Source organism: Phalangium opilio, unplaced genomic scaffold (genome assembly GCF_054372755.1).
Source record: "Phalangium opilio isolate 3A_F unplaced genomic scaffold, DU_Popi_V2 ptg000026l_1, whole genome shotgun sequence".
NCBI classification, from domain to species: domain Eukaryota; kingdom Metazoa; phylum Arthropoda; class Arachnida; order Opiliones; family Phalangiidae; genus Phalangium; species Phalangium opilio.
In genome coordinates this window covers 4,013,755-4,031,122 of record NW_028324157.1, presented here as the reverse complement: position 1 = coordinate 4,031,122, position 17,368 = coordinate 4,013,755, and the positions used below count along the sequence as shown (strand labels likewise).

Genomic DNA, 17,368 nt, shown 5'->3' with positions numbered 1-17,368 from the left:
TTAACTAAAATATACGGAATGATCCGTGCTTTTACAGGGAGAACTTGGGTTAGAACCAAGGACCTCTCGATCTGCAGTCGAATGCTCTACCACTGAGCTATTCTCCCTTGTTCAGAGCAGTAATGTCGATTTAACTAAAATAAATGCAATGATCCGTGCTGTTACAGGGGGAACTCGGGTTTTAACCAAGGACCTCTCGATCTGCAGTCGAATGCTCTACCACTGAGCTATTCCCCCTTGTTCCTCGCCGTAATGTCGATTTAACTAAAACAAAAGGAATGATCCGTGCTGTTACAGGGGGAACTCGGGTTTGATCCAAAGACCTCTCGATCTATAGTAGAATGCTCTACCACTGTGCTATTCCCCCTTGTTCATAGCCGTAATGTCGATTTAACTAAAATGAACGGAATGATTCGTGCTACTACAGGGGGAACTCGGGTTTGAACCAAGGACCTCTCGATCTGCAGTCGAATGCTCTACCACTGAGCTATTCCCCCTTGTTCAAGGTTGTAATGTCGGTTTAACTAAAATAAAAGGAATGATCAGTGCTGTTACAGGGGGAACTCGGGTTTTACCCAAGGACCTCTCGATCTGCAGTCGAATGCTCTACCACTGAGCTATTCCCCTTTGTTCCTCGCCGTAATGTCGATTTAACTAAAACAAAAGGAATGATCCGTGCTGTTACAGGGGGAACTCGGGTTTGATCCAAAGACCTCTCGATCTATAGTCGAATGCTCTACCACTGTGCTATTCCCCCTTCTTCATAGCCGTAATGTCGATTTAACTAAAATAAACGGAATGATTCGTGCTACCACACGGGGAACTCGGTTTTGAACCAAGGACCTCTCGATCTGCAGTCGAATGCTCTACCACTGAAATATTCCCTCTTGTTCATAGCCGTAATGTCGATTTAACTAAAATATACGGAATGATCCGTGCTTTTACAGGGAGAACTTGGGTTAGAACCAAGGACCTCTCGATCTGCAGTCGAATGCTCTACCACTGAGCTATTCTCCCTTGTTCAGAGCAGTAATGTCGATTTAACTAAAATAAATGCAATGATCCGTGCTGTTACAGGGGGAACTCGGGTTTTAACCAAGGACCTCTCGATCTGCAGTCGAATGCTCTACCACTGAGCTATTCCCCCTTGTTCCTCGCCGTAATGTCGATTTAACTAAAACAAAAGGAATGATCCGTGCTGTTACAGGGGGAACTCGGGTTTGATCTAAAGACCTCTCGATCTATAGTAGAATGCTCTACCACTGTGCTATTCCCCCTTGTTCATAGCCGTAATGTCGATTTAACTAAAATAAACGGAATGATTCGTGCTACTACAGGGGGAACTCGGGTTTGAACCAAAGACCTCTCGATCTGCAGTCGAATGCTCTACCACTGAGCTATTCCCCCTTGTTCCTCGACGTAATGTCGATTTAACTAAAACAAAAGGAATGATCCGTGCTGTTACAGGGGGAACTCGGGTTTGATCCAAAGACCTCTCGATCTATAGTAGAATGCTCTACCACTGTGCTATTCCCCCTTGTTCATAGCCGTAATGTCGATTTAACTAAAATAAACGGAATGATTCGTGCTACTACAGGGGGAACTCGGGTTTGAACCAAGGACCTCTCGATCTGCAGTCGAATGCTCTACCACTGAGCTATTCCCCCTTGTTCAAGGTTGTAATGTCGGTTTAACTAAAATAAAAGGAATGATCAGTGCTGTTACAGGGGGAACTCGGGTTTTAACCAAGGACCTCTCGATCTGCAGTCGAATGCTCTACCACTGAGCTATTCCCCTTTGTTCCTCGCCGTAATGTCGATTTAACTAAATCAAAAGGAATGATCCGTGCTGTTACAGGGGGAACTCGGGTTTGATCCAAAGACCTCTCGATCTATAGTCGAATGCTCTACCACTGTGCTATTCCCCCTTCTTCATAGCCGTAATGTCGATTTAACTAAAATAAACGGAATGATTCGTGCTACCACAGGGGGAACTCGGTTTTGAACCAAGGACCTCTCGATCTGCAGTCGAATGCTCTACCACTGAAATATTCCCTCTTGTTCATAGCCGTAATGTCGATTTAACTAAAATATACGGAATGATCCATGCTTTTACAGGGGGAACTTGGGTTTGAACCAAGGACCTCTCGATATGCAGTCGAATGCTCTACCACTGAGCTATTCCCCCTTGTTCCTCGCCGTAATGTCGATTTAACTAAAACAAAAGGAATGATCCGTGCTGTTACAGGGGGAACTCGGGTTTGATCCAAAGACCTCTCGATCTATAGTAGAATGCTCTACCACTGTGCTATTCCCCCTTGTTCATAGCCGTAATGTCGATTTAACTAAAATGAACGGAATGATTCGTGCTACTACAGGGGGAACTCGGGTTTGAACCAAGGACCTCTCGATCTGCAGTCGAATGCTCTACCACTGAGCTATTCCCCCTTGTTCAAGGTTGTAATGTCGGTTTAACTAAAATAAAAGGAATGATCAGTGCTGTTACAGGGGGAACTCGGGTTTTACCCAAGGACCTCTCGATCTGCAGTCGAATGCTCTACCACTGAGCTATTCCCCTTTGTTCCTCGCCGTAATGTCGATTTAACTAAAACAAAAGGAATGATCCGTGCTGTTACAGGGGGAACTCGGGTTTGATCCAAAGACCTCTCGATCTATAGTCGAATGCTCTACCACTGTGCTATTCCCCCTTCTTCATAGCCGTAATGTCGATTTAACTAAAATAAACGGAATGATTCGTGCTACTACAGGGGGAACTCAGTTTTGAACCAAGGACCTCTCGATCTGCAGTCGAATGCTCTACCACTGAAATATTCCCCCTTTTTCAGAGCCGTGAAGTCGATTTAACTAAAATATACGGAATGATCCATGCTTTTACAGGGGGAACTTGGGTTTGAACCAAGGACCTCTCGATCTGCAGTCGAATGCTCTACCACTGAGCTATTCCCCCTTGTTCCTCGCCGTAATGTCGATTTAACTAAAACAAAAGGAATGATCCGTGCTGTTACAGGGGGAACTCGGGTTTGATCCAAAGACCTCTCGATCTATAGTAGAATGCTCTACCACTGTGCTATTCCCCCTTGTTCATAGCCGTAATGTCGATTTAACTAAAATGAACGGAATGATTCGTGCTACTACAGGGGGAACTCGGGTTTGAACCAAGGACCTCTCGATCTGCAGTCGAATGCTCTACCACTGAGCTATTCCCCCTTGTTCAAGGTTGTAATGACGGTTTAACTAAAATAAAAGGAATGATCAGTGCTGTTACAGGGGGAACTCGGGTTTTAACCAAGGACTTTTCGATCTAAAGTCGAATGCTCTACCACTGAGCTATTCCCCTTTGTTCCTCGCCGTAATGTCAACTTAACTAAAACAAAAGGAATGATCCGTGCTGTTATAGGGGGAACTCGGGTTTGATCCAAAGACCTCTCGATCTATAGTCGAATGCTCTACCACTGTGCTATTCCCCCTTCTTCATAGCCGTAATGTCGATTTAACTAAAATAAACGGAATAATTCGTGCTACTACAGGGGGAACTCAGTTTTGAACCAAGGACCTCTCGATCTGCAGTCGAATGCTCTACCACTGAAATATTCCCTCTTGTTCATAGCCGTAATGTCGATTTAACTAAAATATACGGAATGATCCGTGCTTCTACAGGGAGAACTTGGGTTAGAACCAAGGACCTCTCGATCTGCAGTAGATTGCTCTACCACCGAGCTATTCCCCCTTTTTCAGAGCCGTAATGTCGATTTAACTAAAATAAACGGAATGATCCGTGCTGTTACAGGGGAAACTCGGGTTTTAACCAAGGACCTCTCGATCTGCAGTCAAATGCTCTACCACTGAGCTATTCCTCTTTGTTCCTCGCCGTAATGTCGATTTAACTAAAATAAACGGAATGATCCGTGCTGTTACAGGGGGAACTCGGGTTTGATCCAAAGACCTCTCGATCTATAGTAGAATGCTATACCACTGTGCTATTCCCCCTTGTTCCTCGCCGTAATGTCGATTTAACTAAAACAAAAGGAATGATCCGTGCTGTTACAGGGGGAACTCGCGTTTGATCCAAAGACCTCTCGATCTGCAGTCGAATGCTCTACCACTGAACTATTCCCTTTTGTTCATAGCCGTGATGTCGAATTAACTAAAATATACGGAATGATCCGTGCTTTTTAGGGGGAACTTGGGTTTGAAACCAAGGACCTCTCGATCTGCAGTCGAATGCTCTACCACTGAGCTATTCCCCCTTTTTCAGAGCCGTAATGTCGATTTAACTAAAATAAACGGAATTATCCGTGCTGCTACAGGGGGAACTCTGGTTTGAACCAAGGACCTCTCGATCTGCAGTCGAATGCTCTACCACTGAGCTATTCCCCCTTTTTCAGAGCCGTGAAGTCGATTTAACTAAAATATACGGAATGATCCATGCTTTTACAGGGGGAACTTGGGTTTGAACCAAGGGCCTCTCGATCTGCAGTCGAATGCTCTACCACTGAGCTATTCCCCCTTGTTCCTCGCCGTAATGTCGATTTAACTAAAACAAAAGGAATGATCCGTGCTGTTACAGGGGGAACTCGGGTTTGATCCAAAGACCTCTCGATCTATAGTAGAATGCTCTACCACTGAGCTATTCCCCCTTGTTCCTCGCCGTAATGTCGATTTAACTAAAACAAAAGGAATGATCCGTGCTGTTACAGGGGGAACTCGGGTTTGATCCAAAGACCTCTCGATCTATAGTAGAATGCTCTACCACTGTGCTATTCCCCCTTGTTCATAGCCGTAATGTCGATTTAACTAAAATAAACGGAATGATTCGTGCTAATACAGGGGGAACTCGGGTTTGAACCAAGGACCTCTCGATCTGCAGTCGAATGCTCTACCACTGAGCTATTCCCCCTTGTTCAAGGTTGTAATGACGGTTTAACTAAAATAAAAGGAATGATCAGTGCTGTTACAGGGGGAACTCGGGTTTTAACCAAGGACTTCTCGATCTAAAGTCGAATGCTCTACCACTGAGCTATTCCCCTTTGTTCCTCGCCGTAATGTCAATTTAACTAAAACAAAAGGAATGATCCGTGCTGTTATAGGGGGAACTCGGGTTTGATCCAAAGACCTCTCGATCTATAGTCGAATGCTCTACCACTGTGCTATTCCCCCTTCTTCATAGCCGTAATGTCGATTTAACTAAAATAAACGGAATAATTCGTGCTACTACAGGGGGAACTCAGTTTTGAACCAAGGACCTCTCGATCTGCAGTCGAATGCTCTACCACTGAAATATTCCCTCTTGTTCATAGCCGTAATGTCGATTTAACTAAAATATACGGAATGATCCGTGCTTCTACAGGGAGAACTTGGGTTAGAACCAAGGACCTCTCGATCTGCAGTAGATTGCTCTACCACCGAGCTATTCCCCCTTTTTCAGAGCCGTAATGTCGATTTAACTAAAATAAACGGAATGATCCGTGCTGTTACAGGGGAAACTCGGGTTTTAACCAAGGACCTCTCGATCTGCAGTCAAATGCTCTACCACTGAGCTATTCCTCTTTGTTCCTCGCCGTAATGTCGATTTAACTAAAATAAACGGAATGATCCGTGCTGTTACAGGGGGAACTCGGGTTTGATCCAAAGACCTCTCGATCTATAGTAGAATGCTATACCACTGTGCTATTCCCCCTTGTTCCTCGCCGTAATGTCGATTTAACTAAAACAAAAGGAATGATCCGTGCTGTTACAGGGGGAACTCGCGTTTGATCCAAAGACCTCTCGATCTGCAGTCGAATGCTCTACCACTGAACTATTCCCTTTTGTTCATAGCCGTGATGTCGAATTAACTAAAATATACGGAATGATCCGTGCTTTTTAGGGGGAACTTGGGTTTGAAACCAAGGACCTCTCGATCTGCAGTCGAATGCTCTACCACTGAGCTATTCCCCCTTTTTCAGAGCCGTAATGTCGATTTAACTAAAATAAACGGAATTATCCGTGCTGCTACAGGGGGAACTCTGGTTTGAACCAAGGACCTCTCGATCTGCAGTCGAATGCTCTACCACTGAGCTATTCCCCCTTTTTCAGAGCCGTGAAGTCGATTTAACTAAAATATACGGAATGATCCATGCTTTTACAGGGGGAACTTGGGTTTGAACCAAGGGCCTCTCGATCTGCAGTCGAATGCTCTACCACTGAGCTATTCCCCCTTGTTCCTCGCCGTAATGTCGATTTAACTAAAACAAAAGGAATGATCCGTGCTGTTACAGGGGGAACTCGGGTTTGATCAAAAGACCTCTCGATCTATAGTAGAATGCTCTACCACTGAGCTATTCCCCCTTGTTCCTCGCCGTAATGTCGATTTAACTAAAACAAAAGGAATGATCCGTGCTGTTACAGGGGGAACTCGGGTTTGATCCAAAGACCTCTCGATCTATAGTAGAATGCTCTACCACTGTGCTATTCCCCCTTGTTCATAGCCGTAATGTCGATTTAACTAAAATAAACGGAATGATTCGTGCTAATACAGGGGGAACTCGGGTTTGAACCAAGGACCTCTCGATCTGCAGTCGAATGCTCTACCACTGAGCTATTCCCCCTTGTTCAAGGTTGTAATGACGGTTTAACTAAAATAAAAGGAATGATCAGTGCTGTTACAGGGGGAACTCGGGTTTTAACCAAGGACTTCTCGATCTAAAGTCGAATGCTCTACCACTGAGCTATTCCCCTTTGTTCCTCGCCGTAATGTCAATTTAACTAAAACAAAAGGAATGATCCGTGCTGTTATAGGGGGAACTCGGGTTTGATCCAAAGACCTCTCGATCTATAGTCGAATGCTCTACCACTGTGCTATTCCCCCTTCTTCATAGCCGTAATGTCGATTTAACTAAAATAAACGGAATAATTCGTGCTACTACAGGGGGAACTCAGTTTTGAACCAAGGACCTCTCGATCTGCAGTCGAATGCTCTACCACTGAAATATTCCCTCTTGTTCATAGCCGTAATGTCGATTTAACTAAAATATACGGAATGATCCGTGCTTCTACAGGGAGAACTTGGGTTAGAACCAAGGACCTCTCGATCTGCAGTAGATTGCTCTACCACCGAGCTATTCCCCCTTTTTCAGAGCCGTAATGTCGATTTAACTAAAATAAACGGAATGATCCGTGCTGTTACAGGGGAAACTCGGGTTTTAACCAAGGACCTCTCGATCTGCAGTCAAATGCTCTACCACTGAGCTATTCCTCTTTGTTCCTCGCCGTAATGTCGATTTAACTAAAATAAACGGAATGATCCGTGCTGTTACAGGGGGAACTCGGGTTTGATCCAAAGACCTCTCGATCTATAGTAGAATGCTATACCACTGTGCTATTCCCCCTTGTTCCTCGCCGTAATGTCGATTTAACTAAAACAAAAGGAATGATCCGTGCTGTTACAGGGGGAACTCGCGTTTGATCCAAAGACCTCTCGATCTGCAGTCGAATGCTCTACCACTGAACTATTCCCTTTTGTTCATAGCCGTGATGTCGAATTAACTAAAATATACGGAATGATCCGTGCTTTTTAGGGGGAACTTGGGTTTGAAACCAAGGACCTCTCGATCTGCAGTCGAATGCTCTACCACTGAGCTATTCCCCCTTTTTCAGAGCCGTAATGTCGATTTAACTAAAATAAACGGAATGATCCGTGCTGTTACAGGGGGAACTCTGGTTTGAACCAAGGACCTCTCGATCTGCAGTCGAATGCTCTACCACTGAGCTATTCCCCCTTGTTCAAGGTTGTAATGTCGGTTTAACTAAAATAAAAGGAATGATCAATGCTGTTACAGGGGGAACTCGGGTTTTAACCAAGGACCTCTCGATCTGCAGTCGAATGCTCTACCACTGAGCTATTCCCCTTTGTTCCTCGCCGTAATGTCGATTTAACTAAATCAAAAGGAATGATCCGTGCTGTTACAGGGGGAACTCGGGTTTGATCCAAAGACCTCTCGATCTATAGTCGAATGCTCTACCACTGTGCTATTCCCCCTTCTTCATAGCCGTAATGTCGATTTAACTAAAATAAACGGAATGATTCGTGCTACCACAGGGGGAACTCGGTTTTGAACCAAGGACCTCTCGATCTGCAGTCGAATGCTCTACCACTGAAATATTCCCTCTTGTTCATAGCCGTAATGTCGATTTAACTAAAATATACGGAATGATCCGTGCTTTTACAGGGAGAACTTGGGTTAGAACCAAGGACCTCTCGATCTGCAGTAGAATGCTCTACTACCGAGCTATTCCCCCTTTTTCAGAGCCGTAATGTCGATTTAACTAAAATAAACGCAATGATCCGTGCTGATACAGGGGGAACTCGGGTTTTAACCAAGGACCTCTCGATCTGCAGTCCAATGCTCTACCACTGAGCTATTCCTCTTTGTTCCTCGCCGTAATGTCGATTTAACTAAAATAAACGGAATGATCCGTGCTGTTACAGGGGGAACTCGTGTTTGAACCAAGGACCTCTCGATCTGCAGTCGAATGCTCTACCACTGAGCTCTTCCCCCTTGTTCAGAGCAGTAATGTCGATTTAACTAAAATAAACGCAATGATCCGTGCTGTTACAGGGGGAACTCGGGTTTTAACCAAGGACCTCTCGATCTGCAGTCGAATACTCTACCACTGAGCTATTCCCCCTTGTTCCTCGTCGTAATGTCGATTTAACTAAAACAAAAGGAATGATCCGTGCTGTTACAGGGGGAACTCGTGTTTGATCCAAAGACCTCTCGACCTATAGTAGAATGCTCTACCACTGTGCTATTCCCCCTAGTTCCTCGCCGTAATGTCGATTTAACTAAAACAAAAGGAATGATCCGTGCTGTTACAGGGGGAACTCTGGTTTGAACCAAGGACCTCTCGATCTGCAGTCCAATGCTCTACCACTCAACTATTCCCTCTTGTTCATAGCCGTGATGTCGATTTAACCAAAATATACGGAATGATCCGTGCTTTTATAGGGGGAACTTGGGTTTGAAACCAAGGACCTCTCGATCTGCAGTCGAATGCTCTACCACTGAGCTATTCCCCCTTTTTCAGAGCCGTAATGTCGATTTAACTAAAATAAACGGAATGATCCGTGCTGTTACAGGGGGAACTCTGGTTTGAACCAAGGACCTCTCGATCTGCAGTCGAATGCTCTACCACTGAGCTATTCCCCCTTGTTCCTCGACGTAATGTCGATTTAACTAAAACAAAAGGAATGATCCGTGCTGTTACAGGGGGAACTCGGGTTTGATCCAAAGACCTCTCGATCTATAGTAGAATGCTCTACCACTGTGCTATTCCCCCTTGTTCATAGCCGTAATGTCGATTTAACTAAAATAAACGGAAGGATTCGTGCTACTACAGGGGGAACTCGGGTTTGAACCAAGGACCTCTCGATCTGCAGTCGAATGCTCTACCACTGAGCTATTCCCCCTTGTTCAAGGTTGTAATGTCGGTTTAACTAAAATAAAAGGAATGATCAGTGCTGTTACAGGGGGAACTCGGGTTTTAACCAAGGACCTCTCGATCTGCAGTCGAATGCTCTACCACTGAGCTATTCCCCTTTGTTCCTCGCCGTAATGTCGATTTAACTAAATCAAAAGGAATGATCCGTGCTGTTACAGGGGGAACTCGGGTTTGATCCAAAGACCTCTCGATCTATAGTGGAATGCTCTACCACTGTGCTATTCCCCCTTCTTCATAGCCGTAATGTCGATTTAACTAAAATAAACGGAATGATTCGTGCTACCACAGGGGGAACTCGGTTTTGAACCAAGGACCTCTCGATCTGCAGTCGAATGCTCTACCACTGAAATATTCCCTCTTGTTCATAGCCGTAATGTCGATTTAACTAAAATATACGGAATGATCCGTGCTTTTACAGGGAGAACTTGGGTTAGAACCAAGGACCTCTCGATCTGCAGTAGAATGCTCTACCACCGAGCTATTCCCCCTTTTTCAGAGCCGTAATGTCGATTTAACTAAAATAAACGCAATGATCCGTGCTGATACAGGGGGAACTCGGGTTTTAACCAAGGACCTCTCGATCTGCAGTCCAATGCTCTACCACTGAGCTATTCCTCTTTGTTCCTCGCCGTAATGTCGATTTAACTAAAATAAACGCAATGATCCGTGCTGTTACAGGGCGAACTCGGGTTTTAACCAAGGACCTCTCGATCTGCAGTCGAATGCTCTACCACTGAGCTATTCCCCCTTGTTCCTCGCCGTAATGTCGATTTAACTAAAACAAAAGGAATGATCCGTGCTGTTACAGGGGGAACTCGGGTTTGATCCAAAGACCTCTCGATCTATAGTAGAATGCTCTACCACTGTGCTATTCCCCTTGTTCATAGCCGTAATGTCGATTTAACTAAAATAAACGGAATGATTCGTGCTACTACAGGGGGAACTCGGGTTTGAACCAAGGACCTCTCGATCTGCAGTCGAATGCTCTACCACTGAGCTATTCCCCCTTGTTCAAGGTTGTAATGTCGGTTTAACTAAAATAAAAGGAATGATCAGTGCTGTTACAGGGGGAACTCGGGTTTTAACCAAGGACCTCTCGATCTGCAGTCGAATGCTCTACCACTGAGCTATTCCCCTTTGTTCCTCGCCGTAATGTCGATTTAACTAAATCAAAAGGAATGATCCGTGCTGTTACAGGGGGAACTCGGGTTTGATCCAAAGACCTCTCGATCTATAGTCGAATGCTCTACCACTGTGCTATTCCCCCTTCTTCATAGCCGTAATGTCGATTTAACTAAAATAAACGGAATGATTCGTGCTACCACAGGGGGAACTCGGTTTTGAACCAAGGACCTCTCGATCTGCAGTCGAATGCTCTACCACTGAAATATTCCCTCTTGTTCATAGCCGTAATGTCGATTTAACTAAAATATACGGAATGATCCGTGCTTTTACAGGGAGAACTTGGGTTAGAACCAAGGACCTCTCGATCTGCAGTAGAATGCTCTACCACCGAGCTATTCCCCCTTTTTCAGAGCCGTAATGTCGATTTAACTAAAATAAACGCAATGATCCGTGCTGATACAGGGGGAACTCGGGTTTTAACCAAGGACCTCTCGATCTGCAGTCCAATGCTCTACCACTGAGCTATTCCTCTTTGTTCCTCGCCGTAATGTCGATTTAACTAAAATAAACGCAATGATCCGTGCTGTTACAGGGCGAACTCGGGTTTTAACCAAGGACCTCTCGATCTGCAGTCGAATGCTCTACCACTGAGCTATTCCCCCTTGTTCCTCGCCGTAATGTCGATTTAACTAAAACAAAAGGAATGATCCGTGCTGTTACAGGGGGAACTCGGGTTTGATCCAAAGACCTCTCGATCTATAGTAGAATGCTCTACCACTGTGCTATTCCCCCTAGTTCCTCGCCGTAATGTCGATTTAACTAAAACAAAAGGAATGATCCGTGCTGTTAGAGGGGGAACTCGCGTTTGATCCAAAGACCTCTCGATCTGTAGTCGAATGCTCTACCACTGAACTATTCCCTCTTGTTCATAGCCGTAATGTCGATTTAACTAAAATATACGGAATGATCCGTGCTTTTACAGGGAGAACTTGGGTTAGAACCAAGGACCTCTCGATCTGCAGTAGAATGCTCTACCACCGAGCTATTCCCCCTTTTTCAGAGCCGTAATGTCGATTTAACTAAAATAAACGCAATGATCCGTGCTGATACAGGGGGAACTCGGGTTTTAACCAAGGACCTCTCGATCTGCAGTCCAATGCTCTACCACTGAGCTATTCCTCTTTGTTCCTCGCCGTAATGTCGATTTAACTAAAATAAACGCAATGATCCGTGCTGATACAGGGGGAACTCGGGTTTTAACCAAGGACCTCTCGATCTGCAGTCCAATGCTCTACCACTGAGCTATTCCTCTTTGTTCCTCGCCGTAATGTCGATTTAACTAAAATAAACGCAATGATCCGTGCTGTTACAGGGGGAACTCGGGTTTTAACCAAGGACCTCTCGATCTGCAGTCGAATGCTCTACCACTGAGCTATTCCCCTTGTTCCTCGCCGTAATGTCGATTTAACTAAAACAAAAGGAATGATCCGTGCTGTTACAGGGGGAACTCGGGTTTGATCCAAAGACCTCTCGATCTATAGTAGAATGCTCTACCACTGTGCTATTCCCCCTTGTTCATAGCCGTAATGTCGATTTAACTAAAATAAACGGAATGATTCGTGCTACTACAGAGGGAACTCGGGTTTGAACCAAGGACCTCTCGATCTGCAGTCGAATGCTCTACCACTGAGCTATTCCCCCTTGTTCAAGGTTGTAATGTCGGTTTAACTAAAATAAAAGGAATGATCAGTGCTGTTACAGGGGGAACTCGGGTTTTAACCAAGGACCTCTCGATCTGCAGTCGAATGCTCTACCACTGAGCTATTCCCCCTTGTTCCTCGCCGTAATGTCGATTTAACTAAAACAAAAGGAATGATCCGTGCTGTTACAGGGGGAACTCGGGTTTGATCCAAAGACCTCTCGATCTATAGTAGAATGCTCTACCACTGTGCTATTCCCCCTAGTTCCTCGCCGTAATGTCGATTTAACTAAAACAAAAGGAATGATCCGTGCTGTTACAGGGGGAACTCGCGTTTGATCCAAAGACCTCTCGATCTGCAGTCCAATGCTCTACCACTCAACTATTCCCTCTTGTTCATAGCCGTGATGTCGATTTAACCAAAATATACGGAATGATCCGTGCTTTTATAGGGGGAACTTGGGTTTGAAACCAAGGACCTCTCGATCTGCAGTCGAATGCTCTACCACTGAGCTATTCCCCCTTTTTCAGAGCCGTAATGTCGATTTAACTAAAATAAACGGAATGATCCGTGCTGTTACAGGGGGAACTCTGGTTTGAACCAAGGACCTCTCGATCTGCAGTCCAATGCTCTACCACTGAACTATTCCCTCTTGTTCATAGCCGTGATGTCGATTTAACTAAAATATACGGAATGATCCATGCTTTTACACGCGGAACTTGGGTTTGAACCAAGGACCTCTTGATCTGCAGTCGAATGCTCTACCACTGAGCTATTCCCCCTTGTTCAGAGCAGTAATGTCGATTTAACTAAAATAAACGCAATGATCCGTGCTGTTACAGGGGGAACTCGGGTTTTAACCAAGGACCTCTCGATCTGCAGTCGAATGCTCTACCACTGAGCTATTCCCCTTGTTCCTCGCCGTAATGTCGATTTAACTAAAACAAAAGGAATGATCCATGCTGTTACAGGGGGAACTCGGGTTTGATCCAAAGACCTCTCGATCTATAGTAGAATGCTCTACCACTGTGCTATTCCCCCTTGTTCATAGCCGTAATGTCGATTTAACTAAAATAAACGGAATGATTCGTGCTACTACAGAGGGAACTCGGGTTTGAACCAAGGACCTCTCGATCTGCAGTCGAATGCTCTACCACTGAGCTATTCCCCCTTGTTCAATGTTGTAATGTCGGTTTAACTAAAATAAAAGGAATGATCAGTGCTGTTACAGGGGGAACTCGGGTTTTAACCAAGGACCTCTCGATCTGCAGTCGAATGCTCTACCACTGAGCTATTCCCCTTTGTTCCTCGCCGTAATGTCGATTTAACTAAAACAAAAGGAATGATCCGTGCTGTTACAGGGGGAACTCGGGTTTGATCCAAAGACCTCTCGATCTATAGTCGAATGCTCTACCACTGTGCTATTCCCCCTTCTTCATAGCCGTAATGTCGATTTAACTAAAATAAACGGAATGATTCGTGCTACTACAGGGGGAACTCGGTTTTGAACCAAGGACCTCTCGATCTGCAGTCGAATGCTCTACCACTGAAATATTCCCTCTTGTTCATAGCCGTAATGTCGATTTAACTAAAATATACGGAATGATCCGTGCTTTTACAGGGAGAACTTGGGTTAAAACCAAGGACCTCTCGATCTGCAGTCCAATGCTCTACCACTGAGCTATTCCTCTTTGTTCCTCGCCGTAATGTCGATTTAACTAAAATAAACGGAATGATCCGTGCTGTTACAGGGGGAACTCGGGTTTGAACCAAGGACCTCTCGATCTGCAGTCGAATGCTCTACCACTGAGCTATTCCCCCTTGTTCCTCGCCGTAATGTCGATTTAACTAAAACAAAAGGAATGATCCGTGCTGTTACAGGGGGAACTCGCGTTTGATCTAAAGACCTCTCGATCTATAGTCGAATGCTCTACCACTGAACTATTCCCTCTTGTTCATAGCCGTGATGTCGAATTAACTAAAATATACGGAATGATCCGTGCTTTTTTAGGGGGAACTTGGGTTTGAAACCAAGGACCTCTCGATCTGCAGTCGAATGCTCTACCACTGAGCTATTCCCAATTTTTCAGAGCCGTAATGTCGATTTAACTAAAATAAACGGAATGATCCGTGCTGTTACAGGGGGAACTCTGGTTTGAACCAAGGACCTCTCGATCTGCAGTCCAATGCTCTACCACTGAAATATTCCCTCTTGTTCATAGCCGTGATGTCGATTTAACTAAAATATACGGAATGATCCATGCTTTTAAAGGCGGAACTTGGGTTTGAACCAAGGACCTCTCGATCTGCAGTCGAATGCTCTACCACTGAGCTATTCCCCCTTGTTCAATGTTGTAATGTCGGTTTAACTAAAATAAAAGGAATGATCAGTGCTGTTACAGGGGGAACTCGGGTTTTAACCAAGGACCTCTCGATCTGCAGTCGAATGCTCTACCACTGAGCTATTCCCCTTTGTTCCTCGCCGTAATGTCGATTTAACTAAAACAAAAGGAATGATCCGTGCTGTTACAGGGGGAACTCGGGTTTGATCCAAAGACCTCTCGATCTATAGTCGAATGCTCTACCACTGTGCTATTCCCCCTTCTTCATAGCCGTAATGTCGATTTAACTAAAATAAACGGAATGATTCGTGCTACTACAGGGGGAACTCGGTTTTGAACCAAGGACCTCTCGATCTGCAGTCGAATGCTCTACCACTGAAATATTCCCTCTTGTTCATAGCCGTAATGTCGATTTAACTAAAATATACGGAATGATCCGTGCTTTTACAGGGAGAACTTGGGTTAAAACCAAGGACCTCTCGATCTGCAGTCCAATGCTCTACCACTGAGCTATTCCTCTTTGTTCCTCGCCGTAATGTCGATTTAACTAAAATAAACGGAATGATCCGTGCTGTTACAGGGGGAACTCGGGTTTGAACCAAGGACCTCTCGATCTGCAGTCGAATGCTCTACCACTGAGCTATTCCCCCTTGTTCCTCGCCGTAATGTCGATTTAACTAAAACAAAAGGAATGATCCGTGCTGTTACAGGGGGAACTCGGGTTTGATCCAAAGACCTCTCGATCTATAGTAGAATGCTCTACCACTGTGCTATTCCCCCTAGTTCCTCGCCGTAATGTCGATTTAACTAAAACAAAAGGAATGATCCGTGCTGTTACAGGGGGAACTCGCGTTTGATCTAAAGACCTCTCGATCTATAGTCGAATGCTCTACCACTGAACTATTCCCTCTTGTTCATAGCCGTGATGTCGAATTAACTAAAATATACGGAATGATCCGTGCTTTTTTAGGGGGAACTTGGGTTTGAAACCAAGGACCTCTCGATCTGCAGTCGAATGCTCTACCACTGAGCTATTCCCAATTTTTCAGAGCCGTAATGTCGATTTAACTAAAATAAACGGAATGATCCGTGCTGTTACAGGGGGAACTCTGGTTTGAACCAAGGACCTCTCGATCTGCAGTCCAATGCTCTACCACTGAAATATTCCCTCTTGTTCATAGCCGTGAAGTCGATTTAACTAAAATATACGGAATGATCCACGCTTTTACAGGGGGAACTTGGGTTTGAACCAAGGACCTCTTGATCTGCAGTCGAATGCTCTACCACTGAGCTATTCCTCCTTGTTCAAGGTTGTAATGTCGGTTTAACTAAAATAAAAGGAATGATCAGTGCTGTTACAGGGGGAACTCGGGTTTTAACCAAGGACCTCTCGATCTGCAGTCGAATGCTCTACCACTGAGCTATTCCCCTTTGTTCCTCGCTGTAATGTCGATTTAACTAAAACAAAAGGAATGATCCGTGCTGTTACAGGGGGAACTCGGGTTTGATCCAAAGACCTCTCGATCTATAGTCGAATGCTCTACCACTGTGCTATTCCCCCTTCTTCATAGCCGTAATGTCGATTTAACTAAAATAAACGGAATGATTCGTGCTACCACAGGGGGAACTCGGTTTTGAACCAAGGACCTCTCGATCTGAAGTCGAATGCTCTACCACTGAAATATTCCCTCTTGTTCATAGCCGTAATGTCGATTTAACTAAAATATACGGAATGATCCGTGCTTTTACAGGGAGAACTTGGGTTAGAACCAAGGACCTCTCGATCTGCAGTAGAATGCTCTACCACCGAGCTATTCCCCCTTTTTCAGAGCCGTAATGTCGATTTAACTAAAATAAACGCAATGATCCGTGCTGATACAGGGGGAACTCGGGTTTTAACCAAGGACCTCTCGATCTGCAGTCCAATGCTCTACCACTGAGCTATTCCTCTTTGTTCCTCGCCGTAATGTCGATTTAACTAAAATAAACGGAATGATCCGTGCTGTTACAGGGGGAACTCGGGTTTGAACCAAGGACCTCTCAATCTGCAGTCGAATGCTCTTCCACTGAGCTATTCCCCCTTGTTCAGAGCAGTAATGTCGATTTAACTAAAATAAACGCAATGATCCGTGCTGTTACAGGGGGAACTCGGGTTTTAACCAAGGACCTCTCGATCTGCAGTCGAATGCTCTACCACTGAGCTATTCCCCCTTGTTCCTCGCCGTAATGTCGATTTAACTAAAACAAAAGGAATGATCCGTGCTGTTACAGGGGGAACTCGCGTTTGATCCAAAGACCTCTCGATCTGTAGTCGAATGCTCTACCACTGAACTATTCCCTCTTGTTCATAGCCGTGATGTCGAATTAACTAAAATATACGGAATGATCCGTGCTTTTTTAGGGGGAACTTGGGTTTGAAACCAAGGACCTCTCGATCTGCAGTCGAATGCTCTACCACTGAGCTATTCCCAATTTTTCACAGCCGTAATGTCGATTTAACTAAAATAAACGGAATGATCCGTGCTGTTACAGGGGGAACTCTGGTTTGAACCAAGGACCTCTCGATCTGCAGTCCAATGCTCTACCACTGAAATATTCCCTCTTGTTCATAGCCGTGAAGTCGATTTAACTAAAATATACGGAATGATCCACGCTTTTACAGGGGGAACTTGGGTTTGAACCAAGGACCTCTTGATCTGCA

The 17,368-nt window shown here is 44.9% G+C and overlaps 39 non-coding genes across 39 annotated transcripts; all 39 read right to left on the bottom strand.

Annotated features, from left to right (window-relative positions):
* Positions 1–165: 165 nt before the first annotated feature.
* Positions 166–237, bottom strand: TRNAC-GCA (transfer RNA cysteine (anticodon GCA)). Its single transcript has one exon. It is a non-coding gene; the product is annotated as a tRNA-Cys (tRNA).
* A 188-nt stretch (positions 238–425) lies between these two features.
* Positions 426–497, bottom strand: TRNAC-GCA (transfer RNA cysteine (anticodon GCA)). Its single transcript has one exon. It is a non-coding gene; the product is annotated as a tRNA-Cys (tRNA).
* Positions 498–685: 188 nt separating this feature from the next.
* Positions 686–757, bottom strand: TRNAY-AUA (transfer RNA tyrosine (anticodon AUA)). Its single transcript has one exon. It is a non-coding gene; the product is annotated as a tRNA-Tyr (tRNA).
* Positions 758–1,075: 318 nt separating this feature from the next.
* Positions 1,076–1,147, bottom strand: TRNAC-GCA (transfer RNA cysteine (anticodon GCA)). The gene has a single exon. It is a non-coding gene; the product is annotated as a tRNA-Cys (tRNA).
* Positions 1,148–1,335: 188 nt separating this feature from the next.
* TRNAC-GCA (transfer RNA cysteine (anticodon GCA)) lies at positions 1,336–1,407 on the bottom strand. Its single transcript has one exon. It is a non-coding gene; the product is annotated as a tRNA-Cys (tRNA).
* Positions 1,408–1,595: 188 nt separating this feature from the next.
* On the bottom strand, positions 1,596–1,667 carry TRNAC-GCA (transfer RNA cysteine (anticodon GCA)). The gene has a single exon. It is a non-coding gene; the product is annotated as a tRNA-Cys (tRNA).
* Positions 1,668–1,855: 188 nt separating this feature from the next.
* On the bottom strand, positions 1,856–1,927 carry TRNAY-AUA (transfer RNA tyrosine (anticodon AUA)). Its single transcript has one exon. It is a non-coding gene; the product is annotated as a tRNA-Tyr (tRNA).
* A 188-nt stretch (positions 1,928–2,115) lies between these two features.
* TRNAC-GCA (transfer RNA cysteine (anticodon GCA)) lies at positions 2,116–2,187 on the bottom strand. The gene has a single exon. It is a non-coding gene; the product is annotated as a tRNA-Cys (tRNA).
* A 188-nt stretch (positions 2,188–2,375) lies between these two features.
* TRNAC-GCA (transfer RNA cysteine (anticodon GCA)) lies at positions 2,376–2,447 on the bottom strand. Its single transcript has one exon. It is a non-coding gene; the product is annotated as a tRNA-Cys (tRNA).
* Positions 2,448–2,635: 188 nt separating this feature from the next.
* TRNAY-AUA (transfer RNA tyrosine (anticodon AUA)) lies at positions 2,636–2,707 on the bottom strand. Its single transcript has one exon. It is a non-coding gene; the product is annotated as a tRNA-Tyr (tRNA).
* A 188-nt stretch (positions 2,708–2,895) lies between these two features.
* Positions 2,896–2,967, bottom strand: TRNAC-GCA (transfer RNA cysteine (anticodon GCA)). The gene has a single exon. It is a non-coding gene; the product is annotated as a tRNA-Cys (tRNA).
* Positions 2,968–3,155: 188 nt separating this feature from the next.
* On the bottom strand, positions 3,156–3,227 carry TRNAC-GCA (transfer RNA cysteine (anticodon GCA)). The gene has a single exon. It is a non-coding gene; the product is annotated as a tRNA-Cys (tRNA).
* A 188-nt stretch (positions 3,228–3,415) lies between these two features.
* TRNAY-AUA (transfer RNA tyrosine (anticodon AUA)) lies at positions 3,416–3,487 on the bottom strand. The gene has a single exon. It is a non-coding gene; the product is annotated as a tRNA-Tyr (tRNA).
* Positions 3,488–4,194: 707 nt separating this feature from the next.
* TRNAC-GCA (transfer RNA cysteine (anticodon GCA)) lies at positions 4,195–4,267 on the bottom strand. The gene has a single exon. It is a non-coding gene; the product is annotated as a tRNA-Cys (tRNA).
* A 188-nt stretch (positions 4,268–4,455) lies between these two features.
* TRNAC-GCA (transfer RNA cysteine (anticodon GCA)) lies at positions 4,456–4,527 on the bottom strand. The gene has a single exon. It is a non-coding gene; the product is annotated as a tRNA-Cys (tRNA).
* Positions 4,528–4,585: 58 nt separating this feature from the next.
* Positions 4,586–4,657, bottom strand: TRNAY-AUA (transfer RNA tyrosine (anticodon AUA)). Its single transcript has one exon. It is a non-coding gene; the product is annotated as a tRNA-Tyr (tRNA).
* A 188-nt stretch (positions 4,658–4,845) lies between these two features.
* Positions 4,846–4,917, bottom strand: TRNAC-GCA (transfer RNA cysteine (anticodon GCA)). The gene has a single exon. It is a non-coding gene; the product is annotated as a tRNA-Cys (tRNA).
* A 188-nt stretch (positions 4,918–5,105) lies between these two features.
* On the bottom strand, positions 5,106–5,177 carry TRNAY-AUA (transfer RNA tyrosine (anticodon AUA)). Its single transcript has one exon. It is a non-coding gene; the product is annotated as a tRNA-Tyr (tRNA).
* Positions 5,178–5,884: 707 nt separating this feature from the next.
* TRNAC-GCA (transfer RNA cysteine (anticodon GCA)) lies at positions 5,885–5,957 on the bottom strand. The gene has a single exon. It is a non-coding gene; the product is annotated as a tRNA-Cys (tRNA).
* A 188-nt stretch (positions 5,958–6,145) lies between these two features.
* Positions 6,146–6,217, bottom strand: TRNAC-GCA (transfer RNA cysteine (anticodon GCA)). The gene has a single exon. It is a non-coding gene; the product is annotated as a tRNA-Cys (tRNA).
* Positions 6,218–6,535: 318 nt separating this feature from the next.
* Positions 6,536–6,607, bottom strand: TRNAC-GCA (transfer RNA cysteine (anticodon GCA)). Its single transcript has one exon. It is a non-coding gene; the product is annotated as a tRNA-Cys (tRNA).
* Positions 6,608–6,795: 188 nt separating this feature from the next.
* TRNAY-AUA (transfer RNA tyrosine (anticodon AUA)) lies at positions 6,796–6,867 on the bottom strand. Its single transcript has one exon. It is a non-coding gene; the product is annotated as a tRNA-Tyr (tRNA).
* A 707-nt stretch (positions 6,868–7,574) lies between these two features.
* Positions 7,575–7,647, bottom strand: TRNAC-GCA (transfer RNA cysteine (anticodon GCA)). Its single transcript has one exon. It is a non-coding gene; the product is annotated as a tRNA-Cys (tRNA).
* A 318-nt stretch (positions 7,648–7,965) lies between these two features.
* TRNAY-AUA (transfer RNA tyrosine (anticodon AUA)) lies at positions 7,966–8,037 on the bottom strand. The gene has a single exon. It is a non-coding gene; the product is annotated as a tRNA-Tyr (tRNA).
* A 968-nt stretch (positions 8,038–9,005) lies between these two features.
* On the bottom strand, positions 9,006–9,078 carry TRNAC-GCA (transfer RNA cysteine (anticodon GCA)). Its single transcript has one exon. It is a non-coding gene; the product is annotated as a tRNA-Cys (tRNA).
* A 318-nt stretch (positions 9,079–9,396) lies between these two features.
* Positions 9,397–9,468, bottom strand: TRNAC-GCA (transfer RNA cysteine (anticodon GCA)). The gene has a single exon. It is a non-coding gene; the product is annotated as a tRNA-Cys (tRNA).
* Positions 9,469–10,435: 967 nt separating this feature from the next.
* TRNAC-GCA (transfer RNA cysteine (anticodon GCA)) lies at positions 10,436–10,507 on the bottom strand. Its single transcript has one exon. It is a non-coding gene; the product is annotated as a tRNA-Cys (tRNA).
* A 188-nt stretch (positions 10,508–10,695) lies between these two features.
* Positions 10,696–10,767, bottom strand: TRNAY-AUA (transfer RNA tyrosine (anticodon AUA)). The gene has a single exon. It is a non-coding gene; the product is annotated as a tRNA-Tyr (tRNA).
* A 1,487-nt stretch (positions 10,768–12,254) lies between these two features.
* TRNAC-GCA (transfer RNA cysteine (anticodon GCA)) lies at positions 12,255–12,326 on the bottom strand. The gene has a single exon. It is a non-coding gene; the product is annotated as a tRNA-Cys (tRNA).
* A 58-nt stretch (positions 12,327–12,384) lies between these two features.
* On the bottom strand, positions 12,385–12,456 carry TRNAC-GCA (transfer RNA cysteine (anticodon GCA)). The gene has a single exon. It is a non-coding gene; the product is annotated as a tRNA-Cys (tRNA).
* A 318-nt stretch (positions 12,457–12,774) lies between these two features.
* Positions 12,775–12,847, bottom strand: TRNAC-GCA (transfer RNA cysteine (anticodon GCA)). The gene has a single exon. It is a non-coding gene; the product is annotated as a tRNA-Cys (tRNA).
* Positions 12,848–13,424: 577 nt separating this feature from the next.
* TRNAC-GCA (transfer RNA cysteine (anticodon GCA)) lies at positions 13,425–13,496 on the bottom strand. The gene has a single exon. It is a non-coding gene; the product is annotated as a tRNA-Cys (tRNA).
* A 188-nt stretch (positions 13,497–13,684) lies between these two features.
* TRNAY-AUA (transfer RNA tyrosine (anticodon AUA)) lies at positions 13,685–13,756 on the bottom strand. Its single transcript has one exon. It is a non-coding gene; the product is annotated as a tRNA-Tyr (tRNA).
* A 318-nt stretch (positions 13,757–14,074) lies between these two features.
* Positions 14,075–14,146, bottom strand: TRNAC-GCA (transfer RNA cysteine (anticodon GCA)). Its single transcript has one exon. It is a non-coding gene; the product is annotated as a tRNA-Cys (tRNA).
* Positions 14,147–14,595: 449 nt separating this feature from the next.
* TRNAC-GCA (transfer RNA cysteine (anticodon GCA)) lies at positions 14,596–14,667 on the bottom strand. The gene has a single exon. It is a non-coding gene; the product is annotated as a tRNA-Cys (tRNA).
* A 188-nt stretch (positions 14,668–14,855) lies between these two features.
* TRNAY-AUA (transfer RNA tyrosine (anticodon AUA)) lies at positions 14,856–14,927 on the bottom strand. Its single transcript has one exon. It is a non-coding gene; the product is annotated as a tRNA-Tyr (tRNA).
* A 318-nt stretch (positions 14,928–15,245) lies between these two features.
* Positions 15,246–15,317, bottom strand: TRNAC-GCA (transfer RNA cysteine (anticodon GCA)). Its single transcript has one exon. It is a non-coding gene; the product is annotated as a tRNA-Cys (tRNA).
* Positions 15,318–16,156: 839 nt separating this feature from the next.
* Positions 16,157–16,228, bottom strand: TRNAY-AUA (transfer RNA tyrosine (anticodon AUA)). The gene has a single exon. It is a non-coding gene; the product is annotated as a tRNA-Tyr (tRNA).
* A 578-nt stretch (positions 16,229–16,806) lies between these two features.
* On the bottom strand, positions 16,807–16,878 carry TRNAC-GCA (transfer RNA cysteine (anticodon GCA)). Its single transcript has one exon. It is a non-coding gene; the product is annotated as a tRNA-Cys (tRNA).
* Between the last annotated feature and the right edge of the window lie 490 nt (positions 16,879–17,368).